Genomic DNA, 9,662 nt, shown 5'->3' on the forward strand with positions numbered 1-9,662 from the left:
CTCTGCCTTCGTCTAATTGCTATGATGAAACCGAAATAGATGCTCCCAATACGTAAACCGACGAAATGAAGAATCGAAGAAACCAATGCTAGTTATGTAGGTTCGACTATGTGAATGAGTGCAATTAGGGATTTGGCAGAGATTTCGAAGGGGAGTTAGGGATTTGGAAGGGAATTAGGGCCTGGGTGCGGGAAAGGGTTTAGATCAACTGTGATCTGGAAGAAAACGACGACGTGCTGAATAATTATTATGTTCCTGAAACGAAACAGCAACGTTAAGAAAAATTATTAGCACATTTTTGTGGCGTTTTTTGTAACACCCCTTACCCGAGACTGTTTTCGGAGTCGAGCACAAGGCATTACTTAGCTTATCTTACTAATTCGAAGCATAAAAACTTGTTTTGAAAATTAATTTCACTATTTACAGCAAATCTGTCCAATCGCGCAGCAGTTACTAAATTGATTATAACTCGAGCTACAGGACTCTAAATATAATTCTGTAAATTTTCCCTAAAACTAGACTCATATATATTTCTACCATAAAATTTTTATAATTTTTGGTCCAGCCAATTAGTACAATTTATTAGTTAAAGTCTCCCCTGTTTCACCACTTAACTGTCCTGACCTCTTGCCACTAAAAATAAGTTTTCTCACTATAGGGTTTTCATATGAAGTTCTTACTTGTTTCTACATAACATAGACTCAATAAGAAATCTAGACATATAAACTATAACTCATAACCATTTTTTTACAATTTTTAATGATGTTCTAAACTTAGAACAGGGGACTCAAAAAACAGATTTGACCCTGTCTCACTAAAATTCACATATCTCAAAATATAAAATTTCTTTTGTTAAACCGTTAATTTTCCATGAAAATAGACTCAATAAGATTTCAATATATATATCATTCACCTTCTAACTCATTATATACTATGCTAGGTGATTTTCAAAGTCACATCACTGCTACTACAGAATTACATTTCTTTGCAAAATTTTACCCTTTCATGATTTCCATGCATAATTTATCACCTAGACTCTTATAACAACAAACACCTTCATACTTAACCATTTTAATAACCATTAATCATCAAATACTTACACACCATTCTTTAGCAAAATCATAATTACAAACATGCAAAACAACCAAATCCCTATACATGCCATAACCAAACGTATTTCATCATAAAATACCGAGCAGTTGTGGTTGATAGTGTGGACGATCTCCGACTTCTTTAGGATCCTTGAAGTAGCTTTGCAATACTATAAGAGAAAGAGAAATAAAAGAAGTAAGCATAAAGCTTAGTAAGTTTACTAACAAATAAATAACAACATTAAACACAAATAATTAAACTCAAGTGTCTATATCTCTAGTTTACTCTTTAGTTAATCTCATTCTAGTTCTCTTGCTTGTTTACTTAGTATACTTGTGTGCATAACTTACTCTTCTCTTGCTGCATCATTGAATATCAATTGTTAATTTAATAAATTCTTAACTCTTATAACTCACCTAAGCTTGCTATTTTTTCTTTTAACTGAACTTTCATGTATATGATTCGTTTACTAGCCCGTTGAGCCACATTGGAATAATAAGGATACTTGGGTCTCTTCTGATCATAACATGCCAAAGTCATGTCCCAGACATGGTCTTACATGGGATGTTCTCATATCGGTGCCCATGCCATGTCCCGGACATGGTCTTACTGGGACCTCTCATCTCAGTATAACGCCATGTCCCAGACATGGTCTTACATGGGACCTCTCATCTCGGTGCCAACGCCATGTCCCAGACATGGTCTTACATGGGACCTCTCATGATTTCAAGAATGCCAATGTCTTACATGGGATCTCTTTACCCAAATGTCATGACATTTGTATCCAATACATTCCTCATGTTTCAACGGGGCTTTTTAGCACTGATTCTCTGTCATCTCATACTTGAGTTAACATTAAATAATTTCATAAAATAAAAATATAATTTCTGGAAATTAACAGCATCAATAATAATTATTCAAATATTGCATTTATTTACCGTAAACTTACCTTGGTACCAAATATAGCCCAATTCACCAACTTAGTCTTCAACTTTATTCTTCCCTTTGTCTAACATCGAGTTTCGTTCTTCTTGATATAAAATAGAAAATTTAACTTATTTAATATTCTAATTCATCAAAACATCCCTCGACTCTAACTTTTTCAAAATTACAATTTTGCCCTTAAACTTTTACATAATTACATTTTTGCCCCAAGGCTCGGAAATTAAACTTCATCTCTTATTCTTATGTTTTATAACATGCTGAACATTTTTCTCTTCTATGACAACATCAAATTCCCACTCTAACATGTATTTATAAACATTAGGTATTTTACCGATTGTGGGGTTTTACTCGTTTTCGCTTAAAATCGACTAGCAAAAGTTGTTTAACATAATTTCTAGCTTCATATTCTATCATAAAATATCAAAATAAACACTTTTCACCTATGGATATTTTTCCAAATATAAACCCTAGGTTAAATTATTGCTAGAATAAGCTAAATTAAGCTATCGGGATCTCTAAAACGTAAAGAACATTAAAAACGGGGCTTAGAATCACTTACTATGAAGATTGGAACCTTGAAAAACCCTAAATATGGCTTCCCCCTTGCTGATTTCATCCACTATGAAGAAGATGATATTTTTGGCCATCTTTTTCCCTTTTTAATTCTTTTTATTACTAGATTACCAAATTGCCTTAATTTAAAAATTTCCTATTTCATTTATCTCATGTCCATTTTTGTCTACCAACTTAACCAATGGTCTAATTACCATATAAGGACCTCCAATTTAAAGTTTCATAACAACTGGACACCTCTAACATGTAGAACTCAACTTTTGCACTTTTACAATTTAGTCCTTTTGACTAAATTGAGTGCCCAAACGTCGAAATTTTCGAACGAAATTTTCACAAAATCATTTTGTGAAATCGTAGACCATAAAAACATAAGAAAAATATTTTTTTCCTTATCAAATTTGTGGTCCCGAAACCACTGTTCTGATAACCTTGAATTTAGGCGATTACATTTTTGCTAAAAACGCCACTACAGTTTACCATTTGCGGTGATTCTAAGAAAAAACGCCACTAATAACTTAAAATACGTTAAGCAAACGATGCCATTTACGTACACTTTTTTATACATATTTTGCGGCATTTGTAGAACAACGCCGTTATTGAATACCTTTTGCGGCGTTTCAGATAAAAACGCCACAATAAACAAATTCTTGTAACCAAACAACGCCGTTTTGTATAACTTTTAAGACATTGTTGCGTCATTTTTGGTTCAAACGCCACAATTGTTAAAATTTTTAATAGTTTTATAAAATTATACTTTGATACATTAATATGACATTATTTTTAATTGTTAAATTTTCTAAATTTTTCATGACATTATTTAATTATTCAATTTTAAAATTTAATATAATGATGGAAGACAATTCTTCCTCTACTATTAACAAATAATTTAATTTCAGTATCTTAAAATTTTAATAATTCTATTAATTATTTTTAAATTAGTTTTTTTAAAGTACGAAGATTAAATTCTAATGAATTAAAGTAAAAAAATTAACTTTTCTTTTTCATATATAAAAGAGAAGTCAATTTATAATTAAAAAAAGAGGATAAGACCCTAAACCCTAAACCCTAAACCCTAAACCCTAAACCCTAAACAGCTAAATACCTTGAAACCTTAAAACCCATAAACCATAAAATGTAAACTATAACACCCTAAACCCTAAAACATAAACTCTAATCCCTAAATCCAAAAACCTTTATCGTATTAACTAAAATCTAAACCCTAAAACCTTTAACCAAAAGCCTTAAACCCTAAACCATAAATATACACCCTAAACCCGAAATATAGATATTAAAAGAGACAAAAGACATTAAAAAGGAATCTTAAACACTAATCTCCAAATCCCAAACCCTAAACCCAAACCCTAAACCATACACAAAACTCTAAATTCTAATCTGAAACCCCAAACCTCTAACCCAAACCTTATATCCTAAACCATTTAATATATATAAAGTTTATCTATTATCTCTTAAATAATTTAAACTATAATCATATTTTTGATATATTAAAATTAATATTATCTCTTTTACAATTATATAAGAAATTATTTAATATATAAATTAAAAAACACTAATTAATCTAAACCTTAAACTTCTAATCCATATCCCTTAAACCCTAAATTAAAAAACTAACTCATCTAAACCCTAAACCTTAACCCAACCCTTGAATCCCTAAACCTTATAAATCCCTAACTTTTAACCCCTAACCCCTAACCCTTGAATCCCAACCCTTAAACCATAAACCCTAAATCCATACTCCTTAAACATTACACTATTAACTCCTAAACCGGCATTAAATCTTAAATTAATCATATACCCTAAACCAAAAACCTAAACTATAGTGATAATTAATTCAATATTTTAAAATTAATACTATCTCTTTTACGATTATATAAGAAATTATTTAATATATAAATTAAAAACAATCGATAATGTACCCAAAAATTTTAAAATTATTTTAAATAATAGTATTTTAATTTTTTCATTTTTAACAAATATTTTCTCGTTTTTATTTTAAATTATTTCTACGTGTCATTATTTCAAATTTATCCATTTTTAACAGATATTCAATTAAAAATAAATTGAATTTTAATTAATATAAATTAACCAATTAAATAGTAAATAGACAGATAAAATGTTTTTGCGGCGCTTTTTCAAAAACGCCGCTAAAGGCCTGAGCATTAGCAGCATTTTCCAAGAAGCACCGCTATAGCCCCGAGCATTAGCAGCATTTTCCAAGAAGCGCTGCTATAGCCCCGAGCATTAGCGGCGCTTTTTCAAAAACGCTGCTAAATCCCCGAGCATTAGCGGTGTTTTTTTGGAAAACGCCGCTAAAGGCCCGAGCATTAGTGGCGCTTTTTCAAAAACGTCGCTAAAGGACCGAGCATTAGCGGCACTTTTTTAAAAACGCCACTAAAGACTGGAGCATTGGTGCCGCTTTTTCAAAAACGCCGCTAAAGGCCCGAGCATTAGCGGCGCTTTTCTAAAAGCGCCACTAAAGCCTCGAAAGGTCAGAAAACGATGCCATTGGGCTTAGGTTTTTTGCGGCATTTTTACAAAAAATGTCGCTAATGCTTATTTTTTGCTGCGCTTTATTGAAAGCATTGCTAATGCTCAATCTATAGCGGTGTTTCACGTAAAGCGCCGCGAATGCTCGATTTTTAGCAGCGCTTTTTGTCCAAACGCTGCTAAAAATGCCGCTAAAAGCCTGTTTTGCTGTAGTGGAGTTTGAAGAAGTTGAGATTAGTTTTTGAATTTTTCAGTTACATAATAATTACGTAAAGATTTGAAATTTAATATTAGGTACATAATGAAATTTATAATTTCATACTACAATTTGAATGGATGTCATACTTTGATTCGAGAATTCAAGAATGCATCTAGTCCAAATTTTTGATGAATCGCAATATGTATGCCAAAGTGTCATTGATAATTTTTGCAATGGTTGAGATACTTGAATCTGATCAAGTGATGCCCTAGTTTGGGTTTGTGCAAAATTTTCTGCCCTAACCTTAGAACCTCGATAAACTTCACAAGATTGACTTATAAGGAAAAATCAATGAAGATTGGCCTAAATTTTGTGCCAAGTATATCTACTTGTGGGAACATAAGTATGATTTCATGCCTGTGTGTGAACCAATTGTCAGACCGAATTTGACAACACCTTTGATTTAAATGACGTGATTTAAACTTCATAGTAAGTCATATCTAAATCCAAAAGAGGAAAGGAGTAGACAAATTCATCGTAAAAGACCAACACGACCCTATATAAGGTTTCGATCAAAAGTACACGCATCGTGTTCATCATTAGCTCCAACCCCTAATTTTATACAGATGGATGCACCTCCTGGTTAGTACAGTTCAAACTTTTCTGGTGCATTTTATTGACTCCATGTTTTTCACATAAGCACCAAATTATGCACATAATATCATGCATCAAAACCTTCTTCAAGAATATTTTTTGCACCATTTCCATTCACAGGAGCATATTACACACCACTATTGTCAACAACACCAATGCATCTGTCATCAGCTACAATTCTAACATTTTATGTACAACCGGATTGTTCGACACCATATATTTCTCCGCTAATAGTATCGCAAAGACCACCAGAATCATTATTCTTCCAAAGCGGGTCTCCTTCACAATCACCTACTAATACAACCAACGTTATACAATGACATTCTAATATGCAAGTGCAATTTAACACGGAAGAACAAGACGAAGATGAAGATTGCATTGGAGATAAAGGTGGAGGTGGAAGTGGAGATAGAGATGGCGATGGCGATGATGATGATGATGATGATGATGATGAGCCGAAACCCTAACAATAACAAAGTCCTCCTCGTAATCGACACTCATCAGGTTGTAGCACACATTCGGCCTCATGATGTAGATGATTTCTTTATTTTAAATTTTTCATATTTATTATTATTTAGTTTGTTAACTTTTAATTTATATATCTAATGTTTCCATTAGCATTTGTATTGTATTTTTACATCGCTAATCCACTTATTTACATTTTATCAAAAAAATTGTATATTTTTTGTATATTTATCAAAAAATGTATAAATATAACTCAATTAATTAAATTTTTTTAATTTGATTCTCGCCTCAATGTTGCCCCCAAATGTGGACATGATTTGTTACATGTCTTGTATTCCTACAAAAACTAAATAACTTCTGTTGGTCTATCTTATATTGAATATCCATATTTTTGTGTATCTAGCTAGATTTCAGTTAACCTTTTGGCCTGCGACGCAACTAAATATTCGATAGCATTTCAAATGGAGCAATTGCATACCTTATATATTCATTTTAGTTTGTACACTTCATCAACATGCTTTATGCAATCCATATGTTTCAAGACACATGCAGCAATTGCATATGCGTATGAAAAACAAAGTGCTTGAAATCTCTCACAATCGCAGGTCCTTTGTTTCAGGTATACAGGATACGATCCTCCATGATTCCTTTATCCGATCTATGGAACCCCATGACTTGAAATATTTCATTTGGACGCAGGTGACACGCTATAGGCATAAAGTTCGTCTTGTTGCACTTTTCACCATATCTTTCCTCCTTTCCTCACGCCAAATGTGTCTGCCCTTTATCCAACATATTTTTTTACTCGCTTTGAAAAGATTGATAAGTGGAAATATGTTTCTTTGACCACCAATATTATTGGCAAATGATATGTCTCCTTCAATACAAAATTTATGTACTCTGTTAAGTTCATTATCATATAGTCGCATCGTAGACCTTTATCATATGATTGAGTCCACTATTCATTGTGTATCCCATCGAGGTATTCAACACATTTTCTGTTAATTTCTCGTAAATTGTCAAACATTTCATGAAATCAACGTTGGACGAACTCGTACCCTTTCGGAAAAAAAGAGAGTATATTCATGAATGCAAACAATATACATGTTAAAAAATGATATAGAAAATAATATTTACTACATACCCATATTAATAACATATCGTCGCTTCTCATCCTTGTGGAATTAGCCTATGTAATTTGACCCAATATGGTATACAATACATATGGTGTGCATGATCCCATAAGCTTTCACATCGATCGATCACAACCTATGTTTCGAGTTCCCTATCACAAATGATACATATATCGGGTTGTGACACAACATACCTTCTCAAATTAGTCAAGAAGTCTCAAGCATCTGCAATTTTTTGTTCAACAATTGCAAAAGCTATTGACGAGATTTTCGGATTACCATCCTAGGCCTATCTCTCGTACATGGATGTGTCATCAATTTGGACTATTAGCTTACAGTACCAAAATGCTTCAATACATGACTTGAATGTCCAAACTATCTCTCATACATGGATTTGCCATCAATTTGGACTATTAGCTTACAATACCAAAATGCTTCAATACATGACTTGAATGTCCAAACTATCTCTCGTACATGGATGTGCCATCAATTTGGACTATTAGCTTACAGTACCAAAATGCTTCAATACATTACTTGAATGTCCAAAAAAGACTATGGAAAACTTTTTTGCCTTGGTGTAACAACCCATTTTTCAGTGGTACCAGAAATAGTGGTTTTGGAACCCTGTATTTCGATGATCGTGTTAGTAAATATTATTTAATAATGTTTATGAGTTTATTATAGTGTTATATTGGATTTTTATTTGATAAATTTGTTAATTGAACAGTTAGTTAAAGCACAAGTGGTTTGACCCTAAAGTTAGTGTTTTTAAAAATTAAGGTATTGGGATCTCATTTTCATAAACCGATACTGTAAATATTTTTATTAAATATTTATGAAATTATTATGTTGGTAAATTGAATTTTGGATAAGTAATTCAGTCAAATTAGTGGTTAATTGTGGTACAATGACTAAATCGTAAAAACCGCAAAAGTGTATCACTATTAAATTTTATTAGCTAAATGCTTAATTAGTAATTGTTTAAAGCTTAAATTGTCAAATAAACCCTTTTTAATGACAATGGACTATTAGTGGAGCCTTTTTGTCATTTTGGTTGTTAAAATTTTAATTAAATAACTAATAATAAAATGTTAAAACATGAAATAGTGACCATTATAAATTCATTTTGGCTTCTTCCACCGAAACCTAAAAATAAAAAGAAACATCAACCATTGTTGAAGCTTGGTTGTTCGGCTAAGCTACTCATCTATGAAAGGTGAGCTTTTCTAATCCCAATTTTAGTAAATTTTATATTTTTGAGATCGTTGTAGCTTAATTTAACTATCCTGGGTATTAAATCGTAAAATTGTTAAATTTTTGAAATATTGTCATTGATGTTTTTGTTGTTAAATGGCTTGTTTGTAAGCTTAGAATTAATTAAAGGATTAAATTGTAAAGTGAAAATTGTTAATTTTGAGTATAGGGGCTAAAACAAAAAAATTTGAAATTGGTATGAAATTTCTATAATTATTTATTTTATATGGTTATAGAAGGATGAAATTGAAATCGGATTGAAAAACAAAGCTTAAAATTTAAAGAAATAGCGATTTCGTTTTAGAGACTAAATTGAATAAAATGAATTTTTTGAAAATTTATGTAAAATGAAATTAAGTTGTCATATGCCTTAAATGAGCTGTTAGAAGTTAGTTGGAATTAATAATTTGAAATGAATTACTATATAGATCAAGATTTGAACCAACCGATAAATAATAGAAGAAAAAAATTTGAAAATTACAAATTAATCCTTAACACTTCAATTGTTGTTGTTTGTATCTATTAAGTTCATAGGATATGGTTTTGTACTTTTATGTATTGATTGTGATTGAATTGTGAATCTATATATAATATTAGATTGTAATTTTACAATGTTTATAATTGAGTACTAAAGGTGAGAAATGAATAAAGGATCTAATTGTAAAGGTCTGCATACTTGATGAATATGGTTCATGTAGAATGTTTAATGAATATGACATGATTATGACATACCTGCAATAACACAAGTACGTGAACTAGAATCTCGTTTTTCTCACTGATATCATGATTTTCCATGAACATCTATTGTCACACATTGTACACATTGTCTTATATTTTTTCGC

The sequence above is a fragment of the Gossypium raimondii genome, chromosome 6 (genome assembly GCF_025698545.1).
Source record: "Gossypium raimondii isolate GPD5lz chromosome 6, ASM2569854v1, whole genome shotgun sequence".
Taxonomy (NCBI): domain Eukaryota; kingdom Viridiplantae; phylum Streptophyta; class Magnoliopsida; order Malvales; family Malvaceae; genus Gossypium; species Gossypium raimondii.